This window comes from Aquarana catesbeiana, linkage group LG12 (assembly GCF_042186555.1).
Source record: "Aquarana catesbeiana isolate 2022-GZ linkage group LG12, ASM4218655v1, whole genome shotgun sequence".
Classification (NCBI taxonomy): Eukaryota; Metazoa; Chordata; class Amphibia; order Anura; family Ranidae; genus Aquarana; species Aquarana catesbeiana.
In genome coordinates, this window is record NC_133335.1 from 143,408,548 (window position 1) to 143,421,490 (window position 12,943).

The 12,943-nt window shown below is 45.1% G+C and overlaps 1 pseudogene; it reads right to left on the reverse strand.

Annotated features, from left to right (window-relative positions):
• Positions 1 to 4,776: 4,776 nt before the first annotated feature.
• Positions 4,777 to 12,943, reverse strand: part of LOC141113367 (uncharacterized) — a 125,331-nt pseudogene continuing 117,164 nt past the window's right edge.

Consider the following 12,943-nt stretch of genomic DNA (forward strand, 5'->3'; position numbering starts at 1 on the left):
GGCAACCATTCCATGAACATCCAGGTGGTGTGCGACAGCCAGATGTTAATTTGAGATGTGGTAACCCGGATTCCCTGGGTCAGTCTATGATGCCCATATCCTCTACCAGTCTCAGTTCTTTGAGATTTTGAAAAGGGAACATTTGATCATGGCTGGCTACTCGGTAGGTAGTGTAAAAACGTAATGTATGTTTTCAATGCATGTGTGTTTATTGTTTACCTACCTGTAAGATCATTTCATGTCTCATGGCTGCAACGCTCTTACATGTGAGTCTTCAGTAATGTGCACATCTTTCCAAATCTGCCAAGCTCTCTTTTTTTCCCCTATGCTATATATGTGTTTTGGCAAACGTGTTTTTACAAATGTAATGCAACATCAACCTTTTTGCACAATTAGGTGATTCTGGATACCTGTGTTCGCCCTGGCTGTTTACACCCGTCTCGTATTGCACCTCACCCATCTCATATTGCCCAGTTAACGTACAATGCAGCCCACTCCAGGATTCGGATTGTCGTCGAGTGGACCTTCGATGTGCTGAAGAGTCAGTTCCAGTGAATTTCGCTTTCTGGAGGGTTCCTGATATATGCCCTGGAGAAAGTGGAGGATATGTTCCTGGCCTGCTGCATTCTCCACAACATTGCCCGGCATGCTGGGGCTCCTGGAGGATGAAGAGGACATCTTCATACCTGAAATGTCTCAAAATCTCAGAGGCAATACATATCGGCAGCAGTTGATAGCTTAGTACTTCACCTGGTGAGTTACAAGGACCTTTTCATAGGATGCACATGGGCACATGGTTTAGGTATTGATTTTGGTTTGATGGGGTGTGGTGGAGTGGGGTTTGGTTATGACAATTGTTATTAGCAGCACACTGCCACTACTTTTCTTTCTGATGCCTACAACAATTGTTAAACAGAACACAAATAAAAAAATTGCAAAGTAAACTTGATTAAAAATGAATAGAAGACAAAAAATGGTCAATATATATATATATATATATATATATATATATATATATATATATATATATATATATATATATATATATATATATATATATATTATTAGTTATCAGCCATTTAAACAATTGCAGCAGTATGACATGGTGAAAATATGCAACCAAAGAAAAAATGACAGGGGTCTTTACATAGCAGTTATGTGTATCATCTTTAAAAGGATCTTTTGCAGCAACATTTTACACGCATTTGCAGCAACATTTTACACACAACATGTTCAAAAAGGGGCACACTATTCTGCCCTCAAAAGAGGAAACAATACTACCCACAGAAAGGGGCACTATTCCACCACCAGAAGACCCACAAGAAGGGGCATTATTCCACCACCAGAAGACCCACAGGAAGGGGCACTATTCCACCCACAAAAGACCCACAGAAAGGGGCCTAATTCCACCCACAGGAAGGGGCACTATTCCATCCACAAAAAGGGGCATAATACTACCCACAGAACACCCACAGGAAGGGGTACTATTCCACCCAAAGAAGACCCACAGCAAGGGGCCAAATTCTATCCATGTAAGACCCATAGGAAGAGGCCTAATTCAACCACCAGAAGACCGACAGAAAGGGCCTAAATCAACCCACAGAGGACCAACAGAAAGGGACCTAATTGCACTCACAGAAGATCCTCAGGAAGGGGCATATTCCAACCCAGAGAAGACCACATAAAGGGGTCTAATTCAAACCACAGAAGACCCAAAGGAATGACAGGAATGGGCCCTATTCCATCCACAAAAAAGATACAATACTACCCACAGAAGACCCACAGGAAGGGGGACTATTCCACCCACAAAAAGGGGTACAATACTACCCAGTAAAAGACCTACAGGAAGGGGCACTATTCCACCCAAAGAAGACCCACTGAAAGGGGCACCATTCTAATCTCAGGGGACACACAGAAATGTGGCATTTGACATACCGAGTACACAATTGTTCCTTAAAATAAAACCAAAAGGCATGACATGCAATGCAAATATATTTCAAATATGGGATGAACTTTAAGGGCAACAACTTTTTTATTTAATACATTTTTTTCAAGTAAACATTGTTTACAAAGGTGCAACAATGGAGTATGTCAACTGTGACAGACCTAGCCGGGAGAGAGACTTTTGGAGGGGACTGAATGCTAGCCTCTTGCCGATCAATCATGGGCCCTGGCATTTGGGGGAACAGTGCTCTTTGTGAGCTGTATGCCTGGGGACCCTTGAGGTGGTACTACTGTGGATTCGCGTCCTGGTCCCCCAGGACACACAGACTCTGGGGACACTGGATTTGCCATATTAGAAATAGTGGCTGATTCATAATGCTGGGACAGATACTGTTAGGAGATGCTGAAGTAAATTCCAGCACCTGTCCGTCTGTTGCCTGCTAGAATGTGTATTGTAAATAAGTCTCTAGTATGGGATCTAAGAGTCACTAGATCCCCATTGTTGTTTGTGTTAATTAACTCTGCTATTCTGTGAAGAAGAGTCTATGTTGATTGGGTTGTCTGAGGTACAAGACGGCCAGTCTGGCCTAAAGGTCATGTCTGAGTCATCAAGGCTGTCTAAAGGGATTAGTTAATTAGCCCATGTTAATTAGGTTAATTAGGTTACAGGTGTATTGTTAGAGTTATTTGAGCCGGAGGTGTGCACCTCCACTTTTAGTGTATAAAAGAGCCTGTATTTTCCAATAAGAGAGATTCCTGGTTGAACTCACATACAGCCTGCCTGGTGTTTGTTCTGAGCTACACAACTGGGTTAGAACGGCACATAGCTGTAGTTCTAATCCCGGAGCATTGGATGACCGAACAATCAGATGTTGCGATCTGCAATCTGATTCTATAGCTGCAGAGGAGTGTCTGGAGAGTGGAATAGAGCGAGCAAGGGCTACTCCAACTAGATGTAACATTTTGAAGTGGCCACCGTAATACTTTAGGTTATATACAGTATTTTAACAAGTTACACTTGCCTATAAAATCTAAAGATAAAAAATTGGGTAAAAAAATAGGAAAACAAAAAAAGTTTTTAGGCAGCAGCACTTAATTTGGTCAAAACCAGAGAACAATCCAGGACAGAGCAGCTAAAATTGCTCTAGTAGGCCATACATTTATAAAAAAAAATTTATGAATGTATGGGAGGATAATTTTTGGAAAGGTGCGCACAATAGCTTAACAGCAAGTTTACTCTAAAGCCGTGTACACACGACCGAACTTTTCGACCGACCGTGTGTGGGCTTCATCGGACCTTCAGCGGACTTTTTCTGTCGAAAATCAGACTAACTTTAGATTTGGAACATGTTTCAAATCTTTCCGATGGACTCGAGTCCGGACGAAAAATCCGTTCGTCTGTATGCTAGTCCGATGGACAAAAAAGGACGCAAGGGCAGCTATTGGCTACTGGCTTTGAACTTCCTTATTCTAGTTCCTTCGTACATCATCACGTTCAAACCAACAGACTTTCAAACGGACTTTAGTCCGTTCGCGTGTGGGCAAGTCCAGTCGTCTGAAAGTCCATCGTAACTCCGTCGAAAGTCCGTCGGAAAGACTGTCGGGCCTTTGATGCTGAAAAGTCTGCTCATGTGTACGCGGCATTAGTCAAAAGAGTTCCACATGTGAAATACCAAGCTTGAATTAAGAAAGCAGCATTTTTGGAGACATAAATTTGAAAACGTAGTTCAAATTTCAATGCCTCCCAGCACAGATTATTGTAAAAAAGGTTCAACAAAAATATTTTTGTGACAGCAGAGGAGAAAGCAGTACAGAGCATATCAAAGAGCTCTAGTAGGCCATACGTTCCGAAAAAAAACACATTTTTTTTAATGTATGGGAGGGTGATTTTTGGAAAAAAGGGCACAGCAGCTTAACAGCAAGTTTAAGTCAGAAGAGTTCCAAATGAGCAAGACAGCTTGGATTACCAAGCAGCATTTTCAGGAGACATGAATTTGAAAAGGTAGTTCAAATTTAAATGCCTCCCAGTACCGATTAATGCAAAAAAGGTTCAATAAAAATATTTACAGCAAACAAGAAACAAGAACAAATCACATCAAAGTGCTGTGGTAGGCCATACATTTAGAAAAAGAAAGGAGCGCATAGCAGCTTAACAGCTAATTTCAGGCCAAAAAAGTTCCACATGAGAAAGACCCAGCTTGAATTACCAAGCAGCATTTTAAGGAGACATAAATTTGAAAAGGTAGCTCAAATTTTAGTGCCTCCAAGTACAGATTGCTGTAAAATAGGTTCCAAAAAAATATTGTTTTTGACAATATAATATAAAAAAGAGAAAAATAATCTTTCAAAGATGAAAAAAAATTAACAAAAAATAAATAAATAAAAGGATCTACCGCAAGGTGAGATCAAAACCTGATTCTTATGACTACTGTCAATTAAATAATGCTTTTGACAGTAGGCACAAGCCTTTCTAGACTGTCTTAACAAACCAATTTTTTCCTTACGATACACAGAAGTGGTGTTTTAAAAATTTTTAAGAAAAGCATTTATATCCTTGAGTTGATCTGTTATACAGATCAAATTATTTTCAAGCATTTCCCTATGTTTTCCCTGAGCTTGGTGACAATATTGGCTTTGTTCCTGATCAAATACTAACTGTTCCCTGTCTAGATTTTTAGTTCTGCAGATGGTATGATTTCTCCTCCTTTCTGCTGTAGGCTCCCTTTCTGGTCTTCTTGGTAATGTTGGAACTGTGATGGCTTTGTGTCATCAAAACATGACCTTGCACTGCGTTGTCATCCTTGATCAGTGTTGTAGGAGGACATGTTGCAACTACTTCATTGTCAGACAATTCTTATAAAAAGTCTTCTCTGTCTGAAAAAGCAGCAATGTGTCTGGATAAGCTTTGGAACCTGTAAACAAAAAAGGCATGTTAGACAGTTGATAATGGTAGTCATTTTTGCTCAAGACACTTATAGGATATTTCCACTCCCCCCCTACCCAAAAAAATAAAAAAAATAAAAAATTGGTTATTGTTAGATTTTTGCACCAAAAAACACACAAAAAAAATGTAAAAAAAAAATCTTTTTCAATGTCCCACAAAGCTTTTTCTGGTATGTAGACAAACGTTTGACTTACCTACTCCAGTGTGAAATCCAGTCAGAACCTGCAGCTGTCCCATGTTGTGTACTTACCTAATAATAATTTGTATGCAATTGGTGCAAGTCACAACGATAAGATTAATACAAAAGAAAACAGCATTACTCACCTTTGCTTTGATTTGAGGGATCAAATCCTTTCCTAAGTCGGTGAATTCCACCAATTTTGCTAATCCGGAACCAGTTTTATTTTTGCAAAGAATGTTAAAGGAAGAACTGTCATTAAAATCGCATAAAAAAAAAAAAATCAAGGAAAAAAATGGGAAAGGAGATTTTTCTATTCCTTTTAAGCAAAGGTAAACAACATATATTTACATACCTTTCTTTAGTATTAATGTTGAGTTTCTTCTTTATTGTCCTTTTTATATCTTGATAACATTTTCTAACGTGTTCCTCAGACCCTGGGGCAATTCCAATTGAGTTGACAGTGTTGGTAATCCTTTGCCACTGCTTTCTTTTCCATGTTGACTGTGTATTCTACATTTTGGGACCTATTAATTTGTCAAACACAGGCACAATATGCTCAACAATTGCTAGTGTAGCACGCATGTTGTAATGCAATTTCTCCTTTTGGCCACAAGATGGAGACAGGGAGATGCTGACTTGTCCTCCCAGAAAACTCAGAGACACAGAGCACACTGGGAAAAAGGGGAGTTTCAGGAAGAGCTGAGGAGGCTGATGAGATTTGAGAGGGAGAGAGAGCGAGAGAGAGTCTAGAAGCCCAGGAAAAGAAAAGGCTCTGATGGGAAAGTGAAGAGATGGAGAGGAGAGACTGAGGTGGCTGAGGAGAGACCAAGCCACAAAAGTCCCTGGGTGGTGTGACAGTTTGAACTCCACCTGAGAGAGAGAGAGACCCACGCTGACACGAGGGAGTGCCTGGTGGAACTCCACCTGAGAGAGAGAGAGAGAGAGAGAGAGAGACATGGTTTGCTGAAGACTGCTGCCAAGAGACTGAGGAGAAAGGAGCCAGGAACAGTGACACCCACAAGGTACACCACCGTTCGGCCCAGAGACCTTGCTCAGCAACTTAGCACTGCCTAGCCCAGCGGAGATGACCTACACCACTTCAGGGATCGCAATACCCATCCAAGTGTCCAGTCATCCAGTGTCCAGTCACCTTGCCAGTTTAGCTACCAGCCATCCTGATCGACTGACAGGAGATGATCCGGTGCCTGACAACATTGCCATCAGCCTGAACGAGCATTTGGAATCTCCATTGTGTCACTGCACAGAGAATTGGTGAGTGGGTGAAAACCCAAATATCCTTCTTAACACGATACAGACACTGCATGCAGACACCTATTCCCCTTTCTAGTGTCAGAGAATGCTTGTTTGGAGCTGCCACCTTTAGCCAGTCTGTTCTTACAAACCACTACCTAATGGAATATCCTAGATGAATACTGTCTCGATTTTGCTTGATTGAACCTACTTTCTTTACAAAGGGCCCCAACCTTTGTTAGCAGAAGACACTAGTGCTCTTCAACCCAGGACCTGCAACGCTACAGAACTCGGTTCACTGTACCTGTTTAATCCATTTTTGTTGTTTACATTTCAACAGTGTTCACGGCCCAGAAGGAACTGAAAAGTTGACAAACCTTCTCTCCTCACTCTCAGCACCCATGTTATGGGTATATAAATTACTGTGTTTTTTTATATACTTACAGTTGCTAAATATTGAAGGTTATCACTTCTATTGTATTAATACTCTGTAAAGTTTAACAGTGTTGTAAGTATCCACATATTTTTAACCATGATAATAAATTCAACTTGTTTATCACTACTGGTGTGTCTGTCTGTTTCTGGTAACAATCCAACAATCAACCAGGCTAACAGTATTTTCTACTTTTGTCCTTAAAAAGAGATTTAACTAACCAGGTGTGCCAGAGGGGCTGAGGCCATTCTTGGAGTTGAGGCAGAGATCAGAGAACCCAAAATCACTAAGTGTCACCTTTGGGGGTGGAGCTACAGGTGGGGGCTCGTCCAGGGCCCTATTATACTAACAAACCTCCAAGATAACGCCCCAGAGAGTGTCAATATGGACCAGGTCGCTGCAAACCAGTGGTGTGAGAAGGAGAATGGCCAACGGAGTTAAGGGGTTTTAATCAACATCCCTGGGGTGGCCTGGACCGAGAAAAAGATCAGGCAAGCTGTGAAGACACTAGACCTGGATCAGAAGGTGTGGTTGATAGACGTCAAGTCCAATCAAGAGGACTGCCACACTTATGCTCTAATAGAGTGGAGGAAAGGGATCCCCACTTTTTTCCAAAGGGAGATGTAACGGTTGACCGGCAATGTTGAAGCTCATCTAATCCAGCTAAATGTGCCCAACATGATTCCAGAAAGTTTAAGCTAAGCAGCCCTGGCAGAGGAAGCCACCTTACTGGCACCAGTAGCGATGATTGGACCGGAGTTCATTTCAGCTTCAGGAGATTTTGTGAAAAAATATTAGAAGGACATCCCAACATACATTGGGACCGGATATCGGAATCTGAGAACATTATCGGGTAAACAGCCAGCGCCTGCTGGGGAAGAGGAGTATGAAACCTGAATGGAGTAAGCCATGCAGACCCTGGAAGAATAGGATGTTCCAGAAGCCCAAAAAAAAACAAGGCATCAGTAAGAGCTTGATAGGAGATGCTGCAGAAATCTCAAGATCAGTCAAATGCACTGCACAGCCTATGACTACCTTGCCATGTTGCAGGAGGAGTTCAGACTAACAGAGAAGGCTGCAGACTTGATTTACCAATTTGAGCATGCTCTCCAATGCAAGGTGAGCGCCTGTCCGAGTATATCCGGCGATCAAACAAAATGTTAAACCAAATTGTATTAGAGAAGGGAATGGAACATTCAGCCATAGATCAAGCTAGAATGCAGCAGATCCTGAGAGGTGCTCTATGCTCCGAGTCTGGATCCAGCTAAAGACTTTGTCATGTCATTAAAGTATCATGAACTCATTAGGGTAGTGAGGGAGGAAGAGGCTATGTTTGAGGACAAGAAAACTGCAACCAGGCCAGCATCAGTATCTCTAGCTGATGTTGGGTCAGTGGGGGCAGCAGAGCCCAATTCGGAGATAGCCACTCTGAAATCCCAGATGTCACAGATGATGGAAATGTTGAATCTGTTTGCAGCCAAAATCACCGCATTGTCCAATGAAAGTACTCTGGGGTCCAGCCAATCTCCAACTCCTACCATTGCCTCTACATTGCCATAAAACAGTGAATCAAGGTGTTTGTTTCAACTGCGGAGGAATGGGACATTACCAATGTAATTGTTCAAGTCCACCCAGGTCTGAAAGCCAATGCCAGAAACCAGCAGGAAACTTCAGAGGGCCCCTGTAAAGGAGCCAAGCGGGTGCCCATCCTCAGCAGTTAGCTCCAAAGTGAAGACTAGGGATGAGCTTCGTGTTCGAGTCGAACCCATGTTCGACTCGAACATCGGCTGTTCGATCGTTCGCCGAATTGCGAACGTTATGGGCCGTTCGCGCTAAATTCGTGTGGCGCGTCACGGCCCATAATTCACTGCGGCATCGCAGTGCATTGCTGGCTGATGATTGGCCAAGCATGCACTATGACCCGCATGCTTGGCCAATCACAGCGCCGTCAGTAGAGAGAGCTGTAATTGGCCAAAGCCAGGGTGGCTTTGGCCAATTATGGCTCAGGGGATTTAGTACACACCCCACACTATATAAGGCCGCCTGCACGGCGGCCCTGTGTAGTGTGTGTTCCGGTGTGCTGAGAGATAGAGAGAGAGAGAGAGACAGTGTCATTTGATTTGAGTTAGATAGATTAGGCAGAACAGTCAGTCAGTTAGCTGCACTTACAGTGTATTGTGTATATATATGCATCCCAGGTGTTGCATATATATATATACACTGTATTCAGTTTAGCTAGATCCGTTCCTGTTATCTTCTATCTAGACTATTTACATTTAATGCAGTGCGTCCTGCTCACAGTGTTCAGCTAGATCCGTTCCTGCTATTTACATTTAGTGCAGTGCGTCCTGCTCACAGTGTTCAGCTAGATCCGTTCCTGTTATCTTCTAGACTATTTACATTTAGTGCAGTGCGTCCTGCTCACAGTGTTCAGCTAGATCCGTTCCTGTTATCTTCTAGACTATTTACATTTAGTGCAGTGCGTCCTGCTCACAGTGTTCAGCTAGATCCGTTCCTGCAATTTACATTTAGTGCAGTGCGTCCTGCTCACAGTGTTCAGCTAGATCCGTTCCTGCTATTTACATTTAGTGCAGTGCGTCCTGCTCACAGTGTTCAGCTAGATCCGTTCCTGCTATTTACATTTAGTGCAGTGCGTCCTGCTCACAGTGTTCAGCTAGATCCGTTCCTGCTATTTACATTTAGTGCAGTGCGTCCTGCTCACAGTGTTCAGCTAGATCCGTTCCTGCTATTTACATTTAGTGCAGTGCGTCCTGCTCACAGTGTTCAGCTAGATCCGTTCCTGTTAAATTCCTACTGACCGGCAGGCTTGTCTGGTTACAGTATATAAAGCTACCTGAAGAAAATTACAGGTGTTCTATTTGATCCTATTAGTACCACGGTCAGGCAGCTAGACTATTTACATTTAGTACAGTGCGTCCTGCTCACAGTGTTCAGCTAGATCCGTTCCTGTTATCTTCCTACTGACAGGCAGGCTTGTCTGGTTACAGTATATAAAGCTACCTGAAGAAAATTACAGGTGTTCTATTTGATCCTATTAGTACCACGGTCAGGCAGCTAGACTATTTACATTTAGTACAGTGCGTCCTGCTCACAGTGTACAGCTAGATCCGTTCCTGTTATCTTCCTACTGACAGGCAGGCTTGTCTGGTTACAGTATATAAAGCTACCTGAAGAAAATTACAGGTGTTCTATTTGATCCTATTAGTACCACGGTCAGGCAGCTAGACTATTTACATTTAGTACAGTGCGTCCTGCTCACAGTGTTCAGCTAGATCCGTTCCTGTTATCTTCCTACTGACAGGCAGGCTTGTCTGGTTACAGTATATAAAGCTACTTGAAGAAAATTACAGGTGTTCTATCCCAGCTTAGTGCAGCTACAGGCCATTAGTATGTCTGGAAGGCCAAGAAGGAGAGGCAGACAGTCACAAGCCAATAAGAGAGGGCAAGCAGGCTCTGTGTCTAGTGCTGGTCGTGGAGACGGTGCATCCTCATCAGCACGTGGCCATGGGACACGCTTGGCCTTTTTTTCGGCAGCTGGCCATGTTGAGCCGCAACATGCGGAAGACTTGGTCGAGTGGATGACCAAGCCGTCCTCATCCTCCTCATCCTCTCTCACCCATGCCCAGGGTGCTTTGTCTGGTAAAGCAGCGGCCTCTTCCCTCAGCTCAATGTCATCAGTGACTCCTTCCCTAGCTCCACCATGTCCTCATGAGGATTCCCTCGAACTGTTTGACCACAGTGTTGGGTACATGCTCCAGGAGGATGCCCAGCGTTTGGAAGGCTCTGATGACGATACTGAGCTCGATGAAGGCAGTAACATGAGCGCGGACAGAGGGGGTGCCCAAGAAGGACAGCAATCTGGCAGTCATGCTCCCCCTGCTGCAGCATACTGCCAGGTTTGCTCCAGTGATGAGGAGGGAGGGGATGATGAGGTCACTGACTCAACGTGGGTGCCTGATAGGAGAGAGGAGGAGGAGGAGGAGGAGGAGGAGGAGGAGGAGGCGGCAGCACATCACCAACGAGGCAGGATGCCCTCCAGGGGCCAGCCTAAGGGCAGCACATTGACTGCATCACACCCCAAAGCTCCACATGTGCAGGGCGCTGCAGTCTCTGCGCGTTATTCAAAAAGTTCTTTGGTGTGGGCCTTTTTTGAGACGAGTGCATCAGATCGCACCGCTGCTATTTGCAACATATGTCTCAAGCGTATCTCGCGTGGCCAAAATATCTCCCGCTTGGGTACCACATGCTTGACCAGACATATGTTGACCTGCCATGCAGTTCGTTGGCAAGCGTATCTAAAAGACCCACACCAAAGAACAAAGAGGATCTCTCCTTGCTCCTCATCAGCTGAGATTTCCAACCCCACTAGACCTTCAGTCCTCTCTGAGACCTGCAGTGAGAGGAATGAAGGTGTAGAATTAGGTGTGTCACAGCCAAGTACTTGTGGGCAATCTGCTTTTGGTACACCGACGTCAGATTGTACCAGGCAAATTTCCCTGCCCCAGCTGCTGCACCGCCGAAAGAAGTTTGCTCCCAGCCATCCACATGCCCAGCGGTTGAATGCTAGCTTGGCAAAATTGCTAGCACTTCAACTGCTGCCTTTTCAGTTGGTAGACTCTGCCCCCTTCCGTGAGTTTGTGGAATGTGCGGTTCCTCAGTGGCAGGTACCCAAACGCCACTTTTTCTCACGGAAGGCGATTCCGGCTCTCTACCGGCATGTGGAAGGCAATGTCCATGCCTCGCTGGACAGGGCGGTCAGCGGTAAGGTGCATATTACCGCTGACTCATGGTCCAGCAGGCATGGACAGGGACGTTACCTAAGTTTCACGGCGCATTGGGTGACTCTGCTGGCAGCTGGGAAGGATGCAGGACAAGGTGCAGTAGTGTTGGAGGTTGTTCCGCCACCACGCCTCCAAAATGCTGATTGTGACACACCTCTCTCCTCCACCCCCTCCTCTTCTTCTTCCTCCATGGCCTCTTCCTCGGAACCAGCGGTGCTCCGTAGGCGTTCAAGGGGCTACGCAAGTACGCAGGCCAAAAGATGCCATGCGGTGCTTGAGCTGGTGTGCTTGGGGGACAGGAGCCACACTGGGGCAGAGGTTCTGTCAGCTCTGCAGGGGCAGGTTCAGAGGTGGTTGACGCCACGCCAACTTAAGGCAGGAATGGTGGTTTGCGACAATGGCACCAACCTCCTCTCTGCCCTCCGACAGGGACAAATGACCCATGTGCCCTGTTTGGCTCACGTCCTTAACTTGGTGGTGCAGCGGTTCTTGGGCAGGTACCCGGGCTTACAGGATGTCCTGAGGCAGGCCAGGAAAGTCTGTGTGCATTTCCGCCGGTCATATAATGCCAGTGCTCGGCTGACGGACCTCCAAAAGGAGTTTAACATGCCCAAGAACCGCCTAATCTGTGACATGCCCACCAGGTGGAACTCAACGTTGGCCATGCTGCAGCAGCTGCACACGCAGCAGAGGGCCATCAATGAGTACCTGTGCGACTATGGCACCAGGACAGGGTCAGGGGAGCTTGATTTTTTTTCCCCACGCCAGTGGGCCATGATCAGGGATGCATGCACTGTCCTGTCACCATTCGAGGAGGCCACGAGGATGGTGAGCAGTGACAGTGCATGCATCAGTGACACTGTCCCCCTTGTCCACCTGTTGGAGCACACGCTGCGTGGAATAATGGACAGGGCACTTGAGGCAGAACAGAGGCAGGAAGAGGAGGACTTCCTTAGCTCTCAAGGCCCCCTTTATCCAGACAGTGTTCCTGCGTGCCCGCCGATCACACAGGAAGAGGACGAGGAGGAAGAGGAGGAGGAGGAAGATTGTGTCAGTATGGAGGTGGAGCCTGGCACTCAGCATCAGCAGCAGTCTTTAAGGGATATTTCACTTTTTTTTTTTTACTTTAAGCATCATTAAAATCACTGCTCCCGAAAAAACGGCCGTTTTTAAAAGTTTTTTTTGCATTGATACATGTCCCCTGGGGTAGGACCCAGGTCCCCAAACCCTTTTTAGGACAATACCATGCAAATTAGCCTTTAAAATGAGCACTTTTGATTTCGAACGTTCGAGTCCCATAGACGTCAATGGGGTTCTAACGTTCGTGCGAACTTTCGGTCCGTTCGCGGGTTCTGGTGCGAACCGAACCGGGGGGTGTTCGGCTCATC